Source organism: Dreissena polymorpha, chromosome 3 (genome assembly GCF_020536995.1).
Source record: "Dreissena polymorpha isolate Duluth1 chromosome 3, UMN_Dpol_1.0, whole genome shotgun sequence".
Classification (NCBI taxonomy): domain Eukaryota; kingdom Metazoa; phylum Mollusca; class Bivalvia; order Myida; family Dreissenidae; genus Dreissena; species Dreissena polymorpha.
Window position 1 is genome coordinate 106,012,690 of NC_068357.1, and position 23,856 is coordinate 106,036,545.

Genomic DNA, 23,856 nt, shown 5'->3' on the forward strand with positions numbered 1-23,856 from the left:
AATTTAATTTAATATTATTGTGTAAGAGACTACAAATGTGTACAAATACGTATCTAAGTGGAAAAGGGTTAAACAAGAGATTGGACTCTGCATTAGTCTGAACAAAATGTAGGTCAGCGTCAACAGCAACATGAGGTAAGGTTAGAGTGGGTGTGTTGATAGTGTTCAAGGACAACATCCATGCAAGTATGAAAGCTTTGTAGGAAACATAATTGATATTCTATGGAATGTGTCATTTTGTGTTAACCATGTAGAGATGGAAGAATGAGTCAATCATTATATACCTCTCAGTCAGTCAATGCCGGGGCTTACACAATATTTTCGGATTTGGTCTACTTTTTTATATATTACTGTAAGTACCACATACAATTTGGTGTCACAATCAAGATCAATGGAAATAACTACTTGTGAGGAGCGGCAAGCAGATCTGGTAAACGAAAGGGCATACTTAAATGTTGACTGTGAAGGACCGATAGTTAAGTATTGCTATTATGAACATCATAGTTCATAGATACAATAACAACCAAATTAAACACGATAAGAGTTAACAACTTAGCAGATATATCAGATAGTCACGAACAAATTGTCCTATGTATATTTCGCTCCGGGTTCATACAAACATTGCTAATTTCGACCGGAAAACACTAGTTGGACTGCCACGATCATGCTGACGAGCAAAACTTAGAAAGGCAATATACATGTTATAATATTATCTGCAACAAAGCACTTTTTTAAATTGCCATACGGAAGTTTTGTCTAACTGCTCCAGATGTATATTTTTTTGTTATTAAAAAACAATAAATCAAATAGAAATGTAATGAAATAGATTGTGGGTAAATGACATGTATTATTTTACAAAAATTAGGTCTATGCCCTGCAATGTTGTTACCTTCTAGCACTTAAACAATATATCAGAGGAAGATAAAACGCTGCAATTTGAAAAACTCGGATATCAATAAGAAGAGCAAATGAACGAAAAATCAAATGCATACCTCACTGTAAAAACTAATTTCTTTGTCAAGGTATGAATGGCCATGATTTAGTTTTATTATGCAGAGAACACACTGACCTGATTGTTGTATAAAGCAGGGAGCACATTTACCTCAGTGTTGCATTATACAGATAACACATTGACCTGATTTTTGTATTATGCAGCCAACACATTAACCTGATTGCATTACGCAGCGAACACATTTATCTGATTTTTGTATTATGCAACAAACATATTGACCTGATTTCGTTGCATTTTGCAGCCAACGCATTGACCTGAGTTTTGCATTATGAAGCAAACACATTCACCTGATTTAGTTGTGTTATGCAATGACCACATTGACCTGATTTATAAGTATTATGCAGCGAATACACTGACCTGATTTAGTTGCATTTTGCTTCAAACAATTTGAAGTGAGTGTTTAATTATGCAGCATTCACATTCAAGTGATTTAGTTGTTTAATGAAAAACAACACATTGACCTAATTGTTGTATTATGCAGTGAACACATTGACCTGTTTGATGCATTATGCGGTGAACACATTGACCTGATTGTTGTATTATGCAGTGAACACATTGACCTGTTTGTTGCATTATGCAGTGAACACATTGGCCTGATTGTTGTATTATGCAGTGAACATATTGACCTGTTTGTTGCATTATTCAGTAAACAAATTGACCTGATTGTTGCATTATGCAACAAACACATAGACATGAACGTTGCTTTATGCAGCGAATACAATTTGATCTGATTGTTGTATTATGCACCAAACACATTAAACTGATTTAGTTGTTTAATGCAGTGAACACATTAACCTGATTGTTGCATTATGCAGCAAACACATTGACCTGATTTAGTTGTATTATGCAGCAAAAACATTGACCTCATTTAATTGTATTATGCAGCGAACACATTGTCCTGTTTGTTGCATTATGCAGCGAACACATTGATCTAATTGTATTATGTAGTGAACACATTGACCTCATTGTTGCATTATGCAGCAAACACAATTTGACACGATTTAGTTGTATTATGCGATGTACACATTTACCTGATTTAGTTGCATTATGCAGTGAACATATTTACCTGATTGTTGTATTATGCAGCAAACATATTGACCTGATTTATTTGTATTATGCAGTGAACACATTGACCTGATTTGGTTGTAGTTTGCAGAAATCATATTTATGTGATTTAGTTGTTTTATGCATCGAACACATTGACGTGATTTTGTTGTTTTACGCAGCGAACGAATTGACCTGGTTTAGTTGTATTATGCAGCAAACACATTGACCTGACTTAGTTTTATTGTGCAACGAACACATTGACCTGGTTTAATTGTTTTATGCAGCAAACACGTTGACCAGATTTAGTTGTATTATGCAGCAAAGGCATTGACCTGATTTTCAAAATCTCAATTTAAATAGGTTTATGTTAATTCATTATCTACAAGGCTGTCCGGTTACGGTTAGCGCAGTGGTTGGTACATGCACTTCTCACTTCTGCAACCGGGGTTCAATCCCCATTCCCAGGGCACGTGAGTTTGGTAGGTGGTCACTATAACGGCGAGGTGGGTTTCCTCTGGGCAATCCGGTTCCCCCCCCCCGCCAACAGCATAAGACCACACCAAAATTGAATAACTTTCAGTAAAACCTAAATACATATGTAGCTTGAAACTGAAGCTTTAATTTAAAATTCGTTTCAACTTCCATGAGTCTAGTAATTAAATTAGGTAGGAGAGGTGGGGCACACTATGGGTCTCCACATAATGCAGGCACTGTTCCGGAAGGACCTCATGAACTTAGAACATTATCTTTGATTATAATCTTGTTTTTGTAACACCCCGCATCAATTTACGTAGGTCACTTGTTTAAGCAATAAATGATTATCAGCATGTTTCTCAGCATGTGACATCCTGCCAATCTCTCTTAGAGTAATAGTTACGTCTACCTTAACTCTCGAATAGCATCACGCACATCAGGGTGTTATACTTTAATACGCATGTATCACTGTTACCACATAGGTTTTTTGTATATATTTTAATGAAGGACATGACCACAAAAGCCAATAAGAAATATACAAATATAATTTAAAACAAATAATGCTACATTTATGAATACAATCAGTCAATATGTTAGGGACGAATGGTATAACAAGGAGGTATTTTACTCAAGTTCAAAATGTAATTCACGCACATGACATGGAGAACAAACATAAGTTTCCCTCCTACCAGTTTATAGTACACACATTATTATAATTGTAAACAAAGTAACCATACTAGTATTATGCATGAGGAATTTGAGTTAAAACCTATGTTACTATTTTTTTATACCAGACAATGGGTATACACTGTATTAAATATTATAGTCTGATCGGGATATATGTTAATCCAACCTCATTTATATTCACATAATTCAGGGATTGTTTTCAATATTTTACAATTGCCATTAACGGGGGATGTGCCGAGTCGTGTATGGACACACTCATCAAAGCGCAGAGCTATTTCCAGAGTATATCACTTAGATACGAAATGTGTTTGCAAAGCTTTCTTGCAGAAGACGTTAGCTATTGGTGGCAGAATGATATATACAGCACTGAAATCACTATCTTCAGGAACATTTGCTTCCTTTGACAGTCGTGGAAAGCACACTCCCCATAACAAAACCCCAAATGCAATCATAAAAGGTGTTCGTAATCATATAGAATCATTTCCTACTGTAGAAGCACATTACACACGCCAAGACACTAAAATGCGTTTTCTACGATCTGATTTAAATATTAGTAAATTGTATTAATTATACAAAGAAAACTGTAAAGAAACGGGCAGGCAATACATATCAAGTTCAATGTATCGTACAATTTTCTGTGAGGAGTTTAACTATTCATTCCATATAACCAAGAAAGACCAGTTTCATACGTGCGCTGTGTATAGAAATAAGGAGCTAGCAGGCGAGCTAACCACCGATTTGACAATTGCTTTTGAATACCATATCAAAAGAAAAACGGAGCTAGATATAAAAATAAGTTGGATAAGTCTCGTGCAAAACAAGACAAGTCATACCATGTTGCAACATTTGATCTAGAGGCTGTTTTACCGATTCCATGTTCTCTTGTGAGTAAAGTTTATTATAAAAGAAAGCTCAATTGTTACAATCTTTCCTTTTATTATTACAAAACGCAAGTTCGACATGGTTTTTGTAGAATGAAACTGAAGGAAAACGGAGCTCTTGTCAAGAGGGAACTTGTCTTTTGACTTACATGAAATCTCTTCCTATCACAGTAGAGAATGTCTGTTTTTATTCTGACTGTTGTTGTGGTCAAAATCGAAATAGGGTTTTTACTGTTGCATTGATGCATGCTTAAGAGAAATGTAAAAACATAGAGACACTATTGAACAAAAGTATTTAGAAAGTGGACATACCCAGATGGAGTTGTGATAGTGTACATGCTTCGATAGAACGAGCAAAGAAACTTACATCGGTATATGTACCAAGCCAGTGAGAAACAATTGTGAAGGTTGCACGAAAAAGAAATCCGTATGTTGTAGTGCCGATGAAATACTATGACTTTTTAGATATCAAGCATGTAGCCAAATATGTACTACCGTTAAACGTTGTAAATGTAAGTGGACAAAACGTTTTATGGACAAAAATAACATGGATAAAACTGCAAAAAAAGTGATCCGGGGCGTGTGTTTTTAAAGAGCAGTTTCGATGACACCAGTTTTCAGTGTGTGCAACTTAAATCCTCATGGAAAGGACCTTTTATAAAATGTGACTTAAAACCCTTGTATGATGCCAAACTTCCAATAACAGTATCAAAGAAAAAAGACCTGCTATCACGTTGATCTGATGAATAATTTCTTCAGAATATGACCAGTATTTCAAGGATATTCCATCTGATAAGACAACTAGGGACAATCTTCCAGAACCAGATACAATGGAAGAAAGTGAAGATTCAAATGTGGAATAGAAAATCTGAATCTTGACTTTCTTCCATTGCGAAGGTTGGAGACAAACAAGTCCATACTGATTGAAATATATGTATTGTTACATGTGTATGTCCTGTTAAAATCTAGAATGCAAAAGGAAATAATGATGTACTTCCATATAATAATATCTCGTATTATGAATATTAATATGAACTTGCGCTAAGTGCACATGTTTCGTTCAGTCTCTCAAAATAGATGCATAGCACAGGGCTGTTTTGCCTTAAGGGCACTTAGAACTTTATGGCATAGGAAAAGCAGGGTACTATTCTTATGCTAAGTAGCACCAAGTGCACTTAACACAGTGGCACACAGAAAATATATATGTTTTACCTTTATGCCATAATAAAGTAAGTGCTATTTTGAATACAAAAGCATTAAATATTGTATGCAATTCTATGATATGTTTATAATGCCATAACAATACTTTTACCTAATATTTTAACATAATATTATGATAATATTCATATTCAAATAAAAGTTGTAGTTTGTCAAACCTTCTTTTTCATTTTTCTCCACTATTTGAAAAATGGACTTATTACGTTCTGGCTCTAACCCCTCGATATTTCAAAAAGGATTGAAACACGTGCAAAACAACATATAAAAATGTGGGACAATGTTGTTGTTTTTACAAATAATGTGTTATGTATTTATATGTAGTGACAGATGTTGTGATAGATCTTCTACAATTTAAACATGAATTGTGTAATATATTTCCTTATTATTTCAAATAGTATTGTACAAACTCAACATGACTTATGCACAATTGGTATGATTCTAGCTTCAGTTTTGAAATGTACCTGGATTGGCTTGAATATTCGACGCGTTCTCTAAGGTTCATGTACCCGTTATTCTAGTAAATGTTAACAGAGTTAAACGTAAGATGCGCAAATAGCATAGAAATCTTATTATCTGCGCAAAGTCGTGAATTTATGCAAAGTAAATGTAACCTCATCAGATTTCATCACACGAGCATATAACATATATAAGCACTGTGAAGATAGCAATATGTGCTAGATTTACTGCTTTAAACTCAACATTAACCGAGAATGGGACCATCTACATCAGCAGTAAAAGAGCCGAGCCAGGAATGTAATCAAGCTCGGCATAGGATCTCCTGTGATATTGCCTCAGTCTACCGATAAACTGTTGATAAACGTGAGCTGAAACAGCAACATACAGTTGTGATTCAGGAACACATACGCAATATCAGACTAGCAGCTAGAATAGAGAATCTATTTGTATCGTAATAATATGTTAATGGTGTACATGTAATTCATAATACATATGTATTAAATATGTGTTATATGTGTATCAAATCTCTAAAAATGATACACATGTGGATTATATCATGCTTTCAAAACCACCCCACAAACACACAAGCATGACGTAAAGAGTCTTTTATCTTTCCGCCGAACGACTTTTCAAAAGAAAACCCAATGTTCGGATGCACTGAAGCTTTACACGTCCATAATTTTTAGTCTACCTAACGTACGTCCACATAATCTGACAGACTTTGTTTCTGGACTGCGAGGATTAAAAATTACAATTGGGTCGTTCGTTAACAGATCTTCTTTGATTTTGGTAAAACACTAAACATATGATGATTACACTGAATGTATACATGTAAGGTATAACTTTAACAAATACAGAAGAAGTGAATAAAAAAGCAGAAGCAAACGAGCCAATATACGATAGCTAATGCAGGATTCACCCAATGAAAAACGTCACGTGTGTATTATGCATTCAATAGATTACGGCATTCAGTTATGTATAGATTCATAAATGTATTTTATTGCACTTCATGTGTGTATATGTGTGGTGTTTAAAGTGTCTACGTTGATCTGTTTAGTATGGAAGTGATTGTCTGCGATAAGCTGTTACATTTTCTTCCCTTATGTATTTGATTATATAAAACAACAACAGCTAATATTTCCCATAACACTGTCACCACAAAAAGAAGGTATCATTGGGACCAGGGCTGATCGTCTATTTTGAAGACACGTATTGCTTTTACTAGTTTCTGTTATGCGATTATTTAATTATAATCTAAATACCGTATGTTAAAATGAGATGGAATAAATCAACATATAACAAGCAAATTCGTTGAATTGATATCCCCCGACATTATACTTCTGGACACAAAAGTTTTCTGGACGGATGGACAACGCCAACGTGCATCATCCTCTTATCCATATATATACTCATATCAAGTTGCAATGAAATCCGTCAAAGCACTTCCAAGATATGGCTTCGGACACACAAAAAAGCATTTTTTCGAGATACATAGGGCCATAACTCCATTATTATCCGATGGTGTACAATGCCATGTGGCGTGCATCATCCTCTTATCCATATTTATACTCATATTAAGTTTCAAAGAAATCCCCCAAAGCACTTCCAAGATATGGCTCCGGACACAAAAGTGCCGGACGGACGGACGAAAGGACGGAAAGACGGAAGGACAGACGGACGGACGGATGGACGGACAACGCCAAAACAATCGCGTCGTTTTGCTGGTGGTATATCAAGCGTATTCCTAAATATGATATTCGGTAGGGAATTCACTAATTAAAACTCGATTCTGATTCTGACAAAATTCTTTTGATGTCATTTACTTACACACTCTGTCTTCCTCCGGATAGAACTCTCGACTCAGTATCGGAAATCTGCACTCTGTCAGCAACTGCGTCATGTCTATGGCTCCGGACACAAAAGTGCCGGACGGACGGACGAAAGGACGGAAAGACGGAAGGACAGACGGACGGACGGATGGACGGACAACGCCAAAACAATCGCGTCGTTTTGCTGGTGGTATATCAAGCGTATTCCTAAATATGATATTCGGTAGGGAATTCACTAATTAAAACTCGATTCTGATTCTGACAAAATTCTTTTGATGTCATTTACTTACACACTCTGTCTTCCTCCGGATAGAACTCTCGACTCAGTATCGGAAATCTGCACTCTGTCAGCAACTGCGTCATGTCTTTGGGCGACAGCATACCTCTGTTCTCGCGCAGCTCAGACGCGATCATAAGAATAAGAAGTGGTAACCCTCAACAATTGCGCTCATATATTCACCGTAATCAACATCCGGGGCTTCTGCTCTCAACAACTCTGATGACTCAATTGGCTTCAGTGGACGCAGTTCACACATATGGTAAACGTGTCGTAAATTGACTAGAAAAAACGTTGTGGTTGAAGTAAGTACAACTTTTACATTGTCCAATTTCATAAGATCAAAGCATATGTTTTTAAGACGGTCTCTTGTTTCGCTGTCTTTTTCAAAGAAATATTACCCATTGTCAAAAATAATACATATTCTGTTTTGCTGGAGGAAATTGCACTGAGGAGTAAGTTCTCTAATGGCTTAATGCCGTTCGTTTGTGATTCAATACAAAGTTTCAATTGTACGCACATGTTGACGTACATCTGTGTTATGTCAATTGTCTCTTTAAAAGTAGCATAGACTAAATCATCATATTGTCTTTTGACACTTTTCAGGAACTTCTTCGCTAACCGGGAAGTACCAACAGTTCGCATCCCATTAATTCCAAACATTCGCTTCGTGCTCCATGATGTTTGTTAATTGTGCAGCTCATCATTTCGACCAATGAATCACGTCTCAAACTCGGCTTCTATTCCAAAACCCATTATTTCGACGTACAAGATGATCATGTAACCATAGACCAAAAACCTGCGATACTTTGAAATAGTCTTTTTTATAATTATGACGAGAGCAAAAACTAATTATTATTCCCTTAAGACTCAAAATCTGATACGATAATGCATCTCTTCGAAAGTGGTGATTTTCAAAACAGATGTTGTTGTGTTGCCTATACGAAAGAATGGTAAATATACCCGTTAGATCATAAAAGAGCAACACTTATGATATGACATATTTCGCTGTTTGTTTTGTTCTGGCGGGTAAGGGTTCCGTTCTGGCGACTTCAAACTCGTCAACACGCCACCACGAGTAAAATACCTAAATACCTGCATGATTGACAAACATTCACCCATGCGAAAATTATCATATACGTCGGTCTTTGTGTCGTTCTGGTAAGTTTATTTGCCGTTTTGCCGGCCTGAAAACCTCAAACATGCCTGCCCGTTGTGAAAGAAATCAGCTACCGAATGGTACAATACATTCATATTATATATTTATTTATGTATTTGTTATTTATTTAGCTTTTAATTGTTAACGTATCCGCACACTAATTTAACGTATCCGCAGAGTCATTCCCCATGGGTTTTTCTAATCGATTTAGGCTTCAAAAGGGTACATTAAAACATGTATTCATAAATGCATTTAATGCAATAAATCGATACATGAAAAAAACAAGATTATAGTATTATAAACAACGAGAGCATACAATCTAAACAAATCAATATAATAGCGTATTTCTAAATATCATAAGAAAGCAATATACTTTAAATTACAAATTGAAATGAATCAAGGTTTGTAACTATTGAATGCGGCTGTATACATGCCCGTGTTGAATGCATCTAAGAGCGGGTCTATTCTACTAATTGAAAGACAGAATGTCAATATATTCGTGAGCTCATTTGTAGAAATAATATTACCTCCTTATTCATTAAAACATTACGGACACCTCTTGCTCGTAGTATGAACAGTGTCTTTTAAAAAAATTCACAAAGGGTACGCAAAATCTTTATGAATCTTTCAAAGGACGGTTCGATGCAGCTGAATACTCAATGAAAACAAAAAACAATGAAAAAATACTAATATAAACTTATTTTTCAAATTATTTGGTACATATAACGACTTTTAGTGAAAAGAAAACCTGTGTTGTTCATTACCATTCGAGTTTACACTTACATTAAACTGAAACTGACATGTGTGCATAAACATCATTTAATTTACATGATATGATATATGTCATTTTAACATTCCAATGGCAATATAAGATATGTTCCAGTATTATTTTAAAAAACGAAAGAGGGACATTTTTACAGTCGACTGGTGGCCTACACAAGTAAATGCTTTTGATGCTTAATTGAAATCGGTCCAACCAAGAAATAATCTATGTTAACGTAATAACATAAAGTTTTCGGACATTTTAATTTTTCGGAAACCCACTATTTAAGTCAAATTTGTGTTTCTTGTGACTTTTAATTTTTGGACACACAGATTTTTCCCTTTCCAATCTTAATTGTTGCACAGTTGCATTTATCCTAATTCATCTTACCGATATTTGCGTAAATCCAGTGACATATCACAGCTGTGTTTTTAAAGCCTGTTGACGGAATTAAATCATTGCAGATATATATAAGAAGTAAGTGCACCGTTTGCTTTATTTGGGTTATAATGCATGTTAAAGTCAGTGAACCGTTGCGCTTGCTTTATATGAATAAATAGGCAGGTGTACTCGATACATGCAATGATTTCAACCGACAGCTTAAAGTAGTCTACGCAGTTAAAATTATCTTCGTAAGGAAACAAATAAAATTTGCTTAATGTATTCACAGATTATACCGATAACAACAGTTTAATTTCATTTAGTGTGAATTATGATAATCTCAATACTTTTGAAAATTGGTATTTTGTTGGTTAAAGCCTTTTTAGTAACATGTGTTTAGTAATGTAAGGCAACATGCTCCCCGCTCAATAATATAAAGTGTGCCAAATAGGCTCCAGTTGTATTTTTGTACGAATAAAGGTGTTACAGACAACAATAAAGAACAAACAACGAACTCATAATTGGCTTACTGACATTTAATATTACAGTTGAATTTAAATAATTAAGGGATCGTAGTGCAGTTATTAATGCTAATCTTTGTTATTTGTGGTCAAAGTTCAACACCGAAGTATTTGTCCGTAAAACAACATCAATGATGTTACCGTAGATAAAAAAGGTACCACGGTGTCTCTAAATGTTCGGACATTTTCTTGTGGACTATTTTGTTTGTATCTTAAATAATTTATTCGCGAGTGAAAGACATTTGTTGAAGATTGTAAAATCGATCAAGTTTTATAAAAATTAATTGTTAACGTTAGCATACAATTATCACAAACTTTTATGTAATACCATATTTGCAAAATGTTTACATGTCACGAGGAATTCCAATTGCTTTTTCCCGTTAAGATCTCTCGGTTTCAAGTCAGACACTCTGGTAATACTTAGTGCCGAAGTAAACATTCTAAAATTCAAATTGAGAATTAGCAGTAAAATATTTAGTGTTGAGTTTTAATGAATCTGGTTGAAAAATTCAACGTTCCAGCGTTCTAATAATTAAGTTGAATTCATACCGTTTTATTTGCAATGCTGTAACGTCAATGTTTATTTGCAATTGTATTTTGTGTGAATAATTCTGGGCTAAGTCAGTGTGAGGTCATGTATCCTATTTAAAAAGTTTAAACCCCAATTCTTTTTATTTTCCGAGTCGTAATTCAGTTTGGAGGTTTAATAAAGCGTTGTATAAACAAGTATTGTATTTGCAATTTGCAATCTGCCTACAAAGTACTGGCGGACGTTAACAATAATACTGTCTCCTGATGATGTTTAACTATTCGTTCCTTAAAAATAATATACGTCTTGCAAAAGTAATAAAGTTATTATGTAATATTGTTGTTAAACAGCGGTAGTGTTCTAATAAAAATAAGCATTAAAGTTCGTTTTTTTGCTCAATTGACTGATTTTGTTAAGAATGATTTCTTCGCAACGCACGGGACTACCACAATCAAACATTTTACATTTCAACTAAATTTTAATAAAATTTGATTAACTTGGCAGTGTATTTATTAAATCTAAATCATTTCTCACGATCATTTTCATCAGATGCATCAGTAAATGCCGTGAAAATTAATGCATCATGTGCATTTGATACATCGGGAACAACATGGCTCATGACCCACATGTCCATCTTGAAATCATTTCAGTTGGCTGCATACACATGGGCGCTCAATGCTGCTTGCGTATATGATGCAGCCTAAGTTCAAATGTATGGTCTTCAATCAATTGTTTAAAACTTCGCAAATAGTATCAATTGACATCTAGAGCTTTTATTAAATACCTGGAAGAAGACGGCGGGGATAAAAAGTGTTTCTTCTAGAATTTCCCATTCAATATACTCCTCAGACAAAATTTATGTGCGAACAACCTAACTAAAAAAGAACATTCAGACATGTATTTAAGTAAATATCACGGTGATAGGGCGATTACCACAACTATTCCGCTCACCGTCGAAATGTTATACTTCTGACAAAAGCTCCGTATCCTTCTGACGAAAAGAAACATGGCGGACGAAGCAATATCAGGTAACCGGGTGACACAATATTTTATTATAAGACACTGCAAAATGATTGCCACTTGCGTAGCACTCCATCGAATGTCTGAACCAATATGTCGTCTATATTAAAGTTTACGAGTCGTGAAATATTTTGTATGCCTTTGAAATAGTGTTTACAAAAAGTCGTGTCGCGCTCGACACCATTCGTACTTGTGAGAAAAATGTAATAATCAGATGATTGTCGATGTGTCAGACCTGATGTGTCAGACTTAAATCATTTTATATATTAAACGAACATGCCATACGAACCTGTCTGTTTCATTATCTGTTAAAGGCCTAATTTTTGGTGAAAACATACATCACTTACATAAATATCGATGCACCGCGCAACACTGATTATAAACACCGTATTTATATTCCGTGTCACTGAAATTCGTGGCACCGCTAACTTCTGCCAGAGACGTTAATAAAGCTGGCTTCTGCACATGGTTTTAAATGATGTGCTAGAACGAGTCATCGTGAGCTGAATTGATTTACGATAATCTTTTATTTATCAATATTGCATGGCCCAGAATTGATCTTGAAAATGATAGCATGCTTTAAGTCTCATGTTTCAATTTATCTATTGTTGTTGGAAAATACAATCATTATTGATAATTATTATTTATTGATTTCAGATTCATAATCCGTATCAATATTAGAAGAAAGATGTCCAGCTACGATTATGGAAAGGCATAAGCAAATGATGGTATAAAACTATACGAAAAAAAAATAAAATTTAGTTATGTATAGAGTGTACAAAGTGATGTTGCATTGGTTAAATTTACTGAAATATGAATTTGGTATTTGTGGCCAAAACCAAAGATATATACCAAAGATGCGCTCGAGTACTTATATCAGAAACAAAGGGGTTACAATTATTTAAAACAAAACTTGTTTGAGACTGTCTATAGAAGCTTGTGAGTGCATGTCTCTGTTTCTTGTTCTTTGGCTTGGTCAGACATAAATTTGAACGTCTCTTCCTTCTGAAAGAAAAAAGATCAGAATAAAGCGGTGCCAAAATGTCATAAAGATGCGGTGCTTTTACGGACATTGTTGAGCGGTGTTCATATTTCTATAATGTCAGTGTTTAGCGGTGCATACTTGCTAACACGTGTACATATAAAAGTCACAGTTATAGTCAATAAAGCATGCCATAATGTGTTGTTAATTGATTCTTCTACCATAAAATACCGTTTTTAACAAAACATCTTTCATTTAAAGGGTTTAAAATCTGCAAAATACGATTGTTCGCGTCATGAAAGTCACTTCTTTCACGACATGCTCAAACTGTTGTCACTATTTTAAAGTTAATAGCGACTCAATTTTGATGCGGTAAACGGCAATTAGATGTAAAATATATACCTCGTTCAATAGAATATCATTTTATTACCAACTTACCTTCTTTTCTCGTTTTTTTCATTGATTTCTGGACTCGCCAAAAAGTTTGCGGCCATGTTTTTGACAGAAGGATACGGAGCTTTTGTCAGAAGTATACAATTTCGACTGTGAGCGGAATAGTTGTGGTAATCGCCCTATCACCGTGAATATTGTTTCAAACTATGATCACATTCCACCTCAAAGTTTCTCAGGGTTACTTTCCTCTTCAAAGGAGTCAACACTCAGGAAAAGCTATAAAGTTGGTAAAAGATGTAAACAACATAATCGTTGCAGCCGATCAAAGAACATCTTTGGACTTTCCGAATCATATTGCCACGCGGTTTGCATAATTAAAACAATTGGGTGTTTTATACTTCACATATTCGTTAGATCTTTACAATTGCATATGACTTTTATTTCTATCCATCGAACGAGAACGTAATGATTTATTGGTTTTAAGATGCTATACATTATGCCCGTTTGACTTACACCAAACAAATACTTAACCGAGTCGAGTTTTTAAAATCTTTCTTCATCAAAATCTTCTAAGGCCAAAAAATAAAGGTGAAAATTCGCAATGTTGAAAACCAAATTAAAACCTACATTAAAATAACAGCCTATATTGTTATGGAGGTTTAAGTGACGTCATTTAATCCTTGCGAGAATTAATTATTTGAATTTGTGGACAAGGATTTATACATAAATTATGTCCAACAAATGTTAATAAACAGTGGCTTTGTTTAGCGTGAACTAGCCATTTTTAGCTTTTCTGTACTATAATTTTCTTTCTTACACACCCCTTCAACTGCTTTCGAAGCCATTTTCTGATTAATAGTTCCCCAAGTAGGCGCTTTTACATACACTACATATTGTGGGAATGTATTAAGACGTTCTTCTCTCTCAAGCGTACACATATTCCAGGTCAGCAAAACTTACTGATGTCTATAGCGTTCACGGGTATAACTTATATAGAACTAATAGAAGGACCAATAATTATATATTTCTAACGGTTCATATGTGATACAGACCTACTACAGTGATGAATAATTACAAAAAATATTTGTAAATTTAAATTATGCACGTAGATGTTGCAAACACCTTTTAATACAAATGACGAATATTTCAAGAGCTCGATTGCGTTTCTTCAAGACATTTACAGAAGTAATGACGAGTATATCATGACTTTATACATTTAAATAGTATAAAAAAAGCCTTGGCATAATTCAGCTTTAAGGAGCCGAACCTTCAAAATCGATGATGGAGACACAGAACACTAACGCGCTGATTATTTGAATGACAATGGAATGCATTATTGGTATATATACTAGTTGACTTAAATAAGTAGACTAGAATATAAAGCAACTAAATAACGAAAGTCTCTGTACATTAACTTGCAGAACATCGAGAACTTGGTTAGCATCCAGATCTATAAGAGTGTATGAGCCGTTCTTCGCTGAGTGGCCAGGTATGGACCGCCGGGCATACGCCGTGGCCGCACAGATTTACGCGGCCGCATCTCGAAGAATCGTGATTGGGTCATTTTTCCACACATTGTGCACAACAGGCAATATATAAGTAGACTGCAATCTCATAAATGTTATGTGCGATATAATGGGTACGATATAATTGGAACGTTCATGAAACGGAAACAGTTCTATAATTTCCTCATGCAGACACTACTAAAACATGGCTCTTGTCACTATCAAGTTAATCAGAGGTGTTCACACACATTCACTGACATCTCCTCTTTCCAGGTTCACATACATTTTCAGCTGACCTCCTCTTACTGCCTTCCTGGTAATGGTGCATGTCGCCACACACAAAGCACATCAGCTGCAATGACAACAGGCAGCTCTCATACACTAGATATGATCTGCCATCTCCTCAATGCAGTCCTCACTGAAGAAACATGCATGCTTATATGGGCATTTTGACATAAATCCTTATCTGTAAGTTCAACATAAAATCACTAGTTATGAATTTCCAAGTTACAGTGTCAATTAAACATTTACTTTCATGTTGCGCAATGTCAGAAAATAAAACGTTTAACATTTAAAAAAATAGGAACTATACTGAATTTAAATATAATGCACGCTAGGCTGGTTAATTAGTGTGCAGCAATACAAATCAGCCGTTTTCTGGAATCAAAGGCATTGCCGTTCAACTTATCAGAGATTAGGACATAAAGATATTTCAACAGCTATTATTCCTCTACTTTTGATAAGCCAGTATAAGACATATGCTTGCATGAGAGTATTGTGACACAGAAAATCTAAAATTAAAAAGTCTGGAAATCATTACATATATAACTATGCTGAATAAAACATTTTAGCAAGTCGAATAATGAATCAGGCACAGACGACATTACGGTTTCTAGTCACTTTTGGCAAAGGCTGTATTTGCCGTTTGTGCTTCACGGGTTCAAGGTCGTTGGGATTTATTGGGGCTTTCTTTAGAGCTTTTTAACTTTGTTACAGGAAATATGGTTTGAAGAAACCCAGACTTGAGGATGAGCTTTCACTCAATTCCAACACGAACGCCAATACTCTTGGAGGATGAACGAAACAACTGTCTTCAAATTGCTTCAAGTGTTAATTTAGAAGACTTACTCGGTTTGAAATCAATCACTGTCCCATCTATTTCCCTCATCAAATTGACATCGATTTCTTAAGGGAAATGCCGTCGTTTAGACAATTAAAAAAGTCAATTGTTTTCTAGTCCGGACGTTAGTTCAACCGCCAACAACAGACGGAACCATGTCGAATAATGCTTGTTATGCAAATAAAATCAGCAGTAACACACGCTTGCAATAACACTTTGATAAAAAGAAAAACTTTGGCAAAATAAAACGAAATCTACTGTCTTAGTTGACGTTTAACACGGAATATTCAAGCTTCCCTACGCATTTACGAATTTCCGTGTTACGCGCTTTGGGGAGGTAATACGTCATCATCAAGAAAGGTTGCGGGAGTACCCGGACGGTTTACGGAAATTGTCGATTAACAAAATCATTGTTTTAAGTTACACAATTTTAATGTTGTTTTTTTGCTTTGTTTTTGATTTAAATCGTCTGAGAATATATTTATTTATAAAGTAGAATTTCGTTACAAACATGACTTTTCACCTTAAAGCAATATTTGTTTGTGTGCAAACTGGTTTTTCTCTTTAATTTTCAAAAATTCACAAAACACAATTTTCGTGTTTAGTCCTCTTTCAGTGTAAACGGAATGGACTTTAGGTTAACCCACGGTGCATCCATGTGTTCGTTAGTTCTTTTGTCCGTGTTTCTATGTATTGGTCCGAATCTGGATCCTGCAATAACTCACACGGTACTAAGGCTAGGTTGATAAAACTTGGTATAAGGATAAAGGAACTTAAGGGGAATAATAATCTCACTTCAGTTGTTCGTAAGACAAAGATTTTAGTTGCTATGGTTACGGAAATAATTGAAAAATCTGTCCAACAAAATCTGGATCCTGCGATAATTAAAAATTAAAGCTAGATGATGGAAATTCAGTAAGTGGATAGGGGGCCATATGGGGAACGTGCACGTTATCCCTGTTTTCGTCAGACATTAATTGTGATTGCTATGGTAAAAGATGTAAGTGGCAACTAGAATCTGGTTCTGCGACAACTCAAGTGAAGTTAAGCTAATTTGATGAAAATAGGTATGTTGATAGAGGAACATATGAGGAAAATGTATTTTATTTCAATTTTAATTGTAAGTCCGTCTGTCTGTCCGGCCGAAAAATCTGGATTCTGCGATAAAGCAGAAAGTACTGAAGCTATTTGATGAAACCCAGTATGTTGATATATGGTCGTTTTAAGAAGACAGCAATTGTGGTTCATAGTGTTACATGAAAATCTCTGGATTCTGCGAAAAGTCATAAAGTACTTAAGTATGGTTGATAAAACTTGGTATGTAGATAGAGCGACATATGGGGAATAGGTACGTTATTTCATTTTTTTCTTTAGACCAAAAATTGTAGTTGCTATGGTCTCAGAGGTATGGTCACGGGCAAATTGATAACTAAAATCGGATACTGCGATAATTCCTATAGTACGTAAGATAGGTTGATGAGACTTTGTGAATGGATAAAAAGTTATATGGGGATTGTGCAAGTAATTTAAGATTGGTCCGTATGTCCGTCCTTAAGTAAAAACAATCTTGATCATGCGATTACTGAAAAACTTTTCAAGCTGGGTTGAAAAACCCCAGTAAGTAGACAGAAGAACATATTGGGAATATTTCTGTTTTTTCGTCAGATAAAAATAATGGATTATTTGGTAACATTTATAAATGAAAAACTAAATCCTGATCATGTAACAACTCACAAAGTAATTAAGCTTTAATAAAGTAAAAAAAACGGTTGAATTATGTCCAAAAACTCTTGAATATGAGCATTTGGTGCGCAGGTCTGACAACTCGTACTAGTTTGATCAAGAAAGTCAAAGGCACAAACATTCAATATTTATTACAACTATATTGATAACAGATCTTACCATCGTCCCGCTGCTACTGTAAGACTTTATTAGTGTAAGAACAGAATTTGGACAAAGCCAAATAACTTCTGGAGGTCGTGTTCGAGAATAAGATTAGCAAAACAACCTTACTACTGTAGACTTCTTGTGCAAAGTTCGTCTTATACTGTGAGTCTTGGTCAATAGCACATGGTCATATAAGTCACGCTACTACTTATAGTCTTGTTGCCAAAGTACGCTGCTACTGTTAGTCATGGTCAAGAACACAAGGTGGTAATATCCCGCTACTACTATTAGTCTTGAACAAGAATACAGGCTGGCTAAAGTACCGCTTATACGTTGAGTCTTAGTGAAGAATAAAGAACGGAAACAGTTCCGCTTCTTCTCTTAATCTGGCAAAGGGTGGGCAAAAACCAGATTCTACTGTTGCTCTTGATCAAGAGCACGAGTATGGGCAACGTCCCGCTACTACTGTGAATGTTGGTCAAAAACACATGGTGGCAACGTCCTACCTCATCTTGTAGTCTTAATCATGAACAAATAGTGAGCGACGTCCCGTTACTACTGTTTGTTATGTGTAGGAACAGAGAGTTGGCACGGTCCTGCTGCTTCTTATAGTCTCGGTCACGAAGAAAGCATAGAATACAACATCCCGCCACTTGAGTTAGTTCTGATTAAGAACAAAGTATCGGCTACGTCCCGCAACTAAAATATTTGTTTATAAAGAACACAGTATTAGCAAAGAAACCTCAACTACAACGCCCATTTTAGTTTTAGTTTAAAGCATAACGCTGCAATAGTATCCACAACGGTGAACATTTATATTGCAGCTCTTAAAGTTTGATGTTTAAGCAACTCTTTTGTTAAACTCTGCATAGGCGAACAAAGCATTTAACTTTCTTTAGTATCCGCATAATACAGAAATGCCCGTTAGAATCTGTCGTTTATTATTGTTCGTAGCAAAAATGACCTATACAACTTTTCTTTTTCATTTTATCGACTTTTAAATAAGCGAACAGTGGCCCTCGTAAACAATTTAGGTTAAAGTCTTGAACATGTTACATATTTTCTAAGTCAAGCTCCATTGCATAAAATAGTCTTTTGAGCAAAAATAGAATTTGAAAGGTTGTGTTTATTGTGGCGTAACAAGGGTCGTTCAACACAGCAACAGAACGATGTACGGCGGCGCGTTCATTGTAGGAGACGTGAAAGTAGGAACAAGAAACTAAAATGTCATGCATATATTTAACGGAATATCAGATCAAGATCTTCATCAGAGGCACCACGTACTGTTTCTACCAAGGAAACGAATTTTATAATGTCTTAATAATTGTTGGAATTACGTGCAAGCAAACTTAAATAAATATGTTCAACCTTAAGAAGATGGGCTGCAGTTTTATTTATGTTTTTCGGCGTTGCTGTTTTACCCAGCTTTTCACCTTAAATGATCTCCAGCAGACCCGAATGAATACACTTCATTTATTCTATTGGCTGATTTAAGCATTATCACTCGGCGCATTGGCACCATCACCGTTTCTTTGAAGTATAGGATGTAACACTGTTCAGTGAAGGGAGATGCGGACATATTTTGGCCCATTTGCAATTACTTGTAAATTAAATCCCCAAGACTTTAAGGGTCAAAGCCGCGTAAGTCAGTCATCAGGGGAAGACGAAACGTACTGTGAAAAAACGCCTGACGTTTATCACACTGTATTGCTTTCAATATATCAAATAACAAGAATTTAAGGGAAATAAATGAATGTAAACCTGTCGGTAAATGCAATTTCTAGTATTATGCGATAAAAATAACGAAATAGTATAGTGTCCATAATAAAAGGAAATCGTTAAATTATCAATCCACACATGTCTGACGTATGCAAGCCAGAATAGGTTACCGACATTTGCCAGTTTGCTATGAAAAACAGTTTTACTTCAATGATCCATCGCAATGTATCGTGGTTTTATGTTCCATTTACAAGACGAAGGAGATTTGTATGACACAAAGACCCGCGTCTTGCGAAAATGGATCTTATGCAATATGCTGACAGCGTAGCTCCAGTCTTGTCAGGATATGCATATTGAATCGACAACTCTGGAGAGACCACGAAACCTGTGTGCTTTTTATAGCGGAAAGTGTAGCCCCTGACCAGACTGCGCAAGTGCATATGTTATAAGACCAATTTTCGCATTACGCAGATGTAACAGTGTTATTTGAATGTGTGGAAAGAAAATACGTCTAAATAAAATATTAACGTACCATTTGTTTCGGCGACAAAGAAGTTAATTCATAATAAACCATGTGAGGAACATTTGATGTGATCTCACGAAGTAAAATGTGTATTTACGAACACTATTATATGGTTTAATATAGGTGCACTTCATAACAAACATTTCATGCGGTGTATATGCGGCCATTAAGTGAAAAAGAACACAACAATACTGACACCTTTGTTTTTAATTTAATTACTTAGAAACGTCAATTTCCTACCTTCATTTCAAAGACAGGATAAACGCCGAGTATCTTTTTTAAAAGATATTTATTGTTTGTTAAACCTATAATTTGATGATTTTTGGTATTGGGCTAGAATCATCCTGATGTGGATAGAAAATTAAATAAAAGTCGTGGGTCACCAGTGTTGTTATTTCTTTTGTTCGCACATGAACAACATACCTATTTCTGGATTAGTATAAATTAAAATAATATGCCACTCAAAATGAGTAAATAAGTGAGACAATTGTTGATACAACTCAGATTAAAATGACCACACAAATAATGTGTATCTAGATTAGTAAAATTAGGTTAATACAACATCCAAAACCAGATGTATACAATACATTTAAAGTGGCATATCAACGTATAAATTGTAATTCTTGACATGACTTTACCCATGTATTGCTGTATGCAGATGCAAAAGAAGATTTAAATTTATAATGGAAACACAAACAATTAATCATGTGTATCGAGATCATTAAAAGTTTATGTTTTTTGGAAGTTTACCTGACCTATCTTGTGCCGATATAAAAATGCAGCTAAAATCGAAGATCGACGGTGTTGTTTATTTGTCATTGGGCTCTAAATAATACGACTATTTCAGTGTGTGTGTTAACCTCACAAAAATTCCATGCAGGGCAACATTGAACACAAAAGTGAGACATTCTAAAAATAATGTATTCCTCTATAAACATTTAGAACTTTGATTAACATTAATCTCATATAACAAAAAACATCAAATTGATATACACAAATGATACGTTTTGGGGTGTAAACTTGAAATATAAAATTTATGATTTTCAACATAAACCGTCCAACAATTCATATACATTTTCATGTTCTTATTCTATTACATTCCCGCACATAGATTTCATCCAATCATAACAAAAATGGTTCATTGGATATCAAAAAAGAAGACAAAAAATCTAGTCACCGGAACCGCTTGTTCACAATTGCAGTTCAACTGCATGAAATAAAATTAAAACAAATTCAAAAAAAGTTAATTAAGAATGAAAAGGCATTAAATGATTGAAATATTATTCGTTTCTGTTCCTTAATGCACAAGAAAGCTATACTCAATAAGTCTGCGACACAAACATCTCCAATTATAAGGATGTATCGCACATTTTCCAGTATTTAGATGCTTGCTTTTACAAGCACGCTATAAAAAAGGTTTTGTTAGGTCTTATAAATGATGGTCGTTTTTGTGCAGTTAAGAGGAAACATATGTTTATGCTCCCCATATAAATATATATTTATATATAGATAATTAAACATCTGAAAATAAAAAATGGCCGCTGATGAAGACCGTGAGGTCGAAAGCTTCGGCAAAAAATAATTACAGCGTTTTTGTTCAAATACAACAAGGCTAATAGATCTTTGTTTTATATATATATATATATATATATATATATATATATATATATATATATATATATATATATATATATATATATATATATATATATATATATATATATATATATATATATAGTTGCCAGTTTGTCCTTACTTCCGTCACACTTTGTTACAGTTTTTCATAGTGCCTTCAATATTTTTCCGATCTCTTATATATTTGGCATGAAGCTACCTTGCATGGACCTCTACCTTGTAATGAAATTTGAGGTAACTGAGGTCAAGGTCACCGAGCCTAATAATATATTTGTTTCGTCACACTTTTGTTACAGATTCTCATAGCGCCTTCAATATTTTACCGATCTCCTACATATTTGGCATATAGGTACCTTGCTTGGATCTCTACCTTTTGATGAGGTTTGAGGTCACTTGGGTCAACGTCAAGGTCAACGAGGCTAATAATAATTTTTTTTCGTCACACCTTTGTTACAGTTTCTCAAGGCGCCTTCAATATTTTACCGATCTCTTACATATTTGGCATGTAGGTACCTTATAACGACCTGTACCTTTTGATGAGGTTTGAGGTCACTGATGTCAAGGTCAATGTCACAGAGGCTTATAATAGATTTTCTCAAGGTCACACTTTTTTTTCCACACAATTAACCCATAATATATCGACAAAGCATCATTGGGGAGCATTCATCAGTTTTAGTGATATTCTTGTTCATCTTTTTTTTGCTCATAATAATTGATTTTTTAATGTTTTTTCCATGTTTGATACCCGTCACGTTTTGATTCAAATATCATAAAAAGCATACACTTATTGTGCAACATTTGTGACAGTAAAATCAAAATTGCGTGAAATTAAATTTCTAGCGTACGCGTATGTTCGCAAATCATGTGAATTCTTTCATTTTCTTCCATGACTATATTATTTTTCTTAAATAAAAAGACCGTTTACATGTCTCAGTATCGCGTCATTGCATTGTCAATTTCAATTTAAAGTTAAATACATAAGACAAGCTTATTCTGATGTCGGTTATTAAAAAATTGACGGGTCCAGGATTTAACACGAAAAGCTTAAACTTCTCTCATGCTATTGGTAGAGAATTAATTTCCAATCAAACCAATAAAAAATTAATCTCATCAATTACTCTTTTTAAAATCTAAAACAAAAATCACGTAAACCTTTGAATTTCCACACGCGGTTTATATTGTAATGTAATTTACATTTAATTGGCTTTTCCATAAAAACCTCAATTAAACCAAGGTAATAAATTTGAAGCATTACAACAAATAAATGATGCCTACGGCGCTTTTATAAGCTCGATTCATAAATTTTCTCATTAGAGTTATTGTGTACATTACACCACCCACGCACGGTATTGTGTTTAAACATTTACATACTTAACGTGCAACCAATTTCTTTTTAGTGTGTATGATCTTGTGGGTATATTTAGATACGAATACGAATACGAATATTTATTTTACAGTCAAAGGCCGCCAGCCCATAATACAGACAGTGTAATTGCATTATTATATAAAATAAACTGAGTAGTTAAATAATACAAAGTCATATGATGCAACACACTGCACTTTTGTAGAACAAATACTGCTATACATTATAATTTCAAAATTTTTAAATATCAAAATGCAAGTATAAACATATTTACAAGGTAAGCCACAGCGTATGATTCATTATCTATGCCAAACAATATAATTATGCAGTTTTTTAACCAAAACATGGTTTACCTAATAATGAAATACAAGTTAGCATGTACAATAGTAACATACGTATAAAGTAATCTAAGAATCATTATTCATTATCAAATATAAATAAACAATTTAATACACGATATTTGCCGGGAACCAAA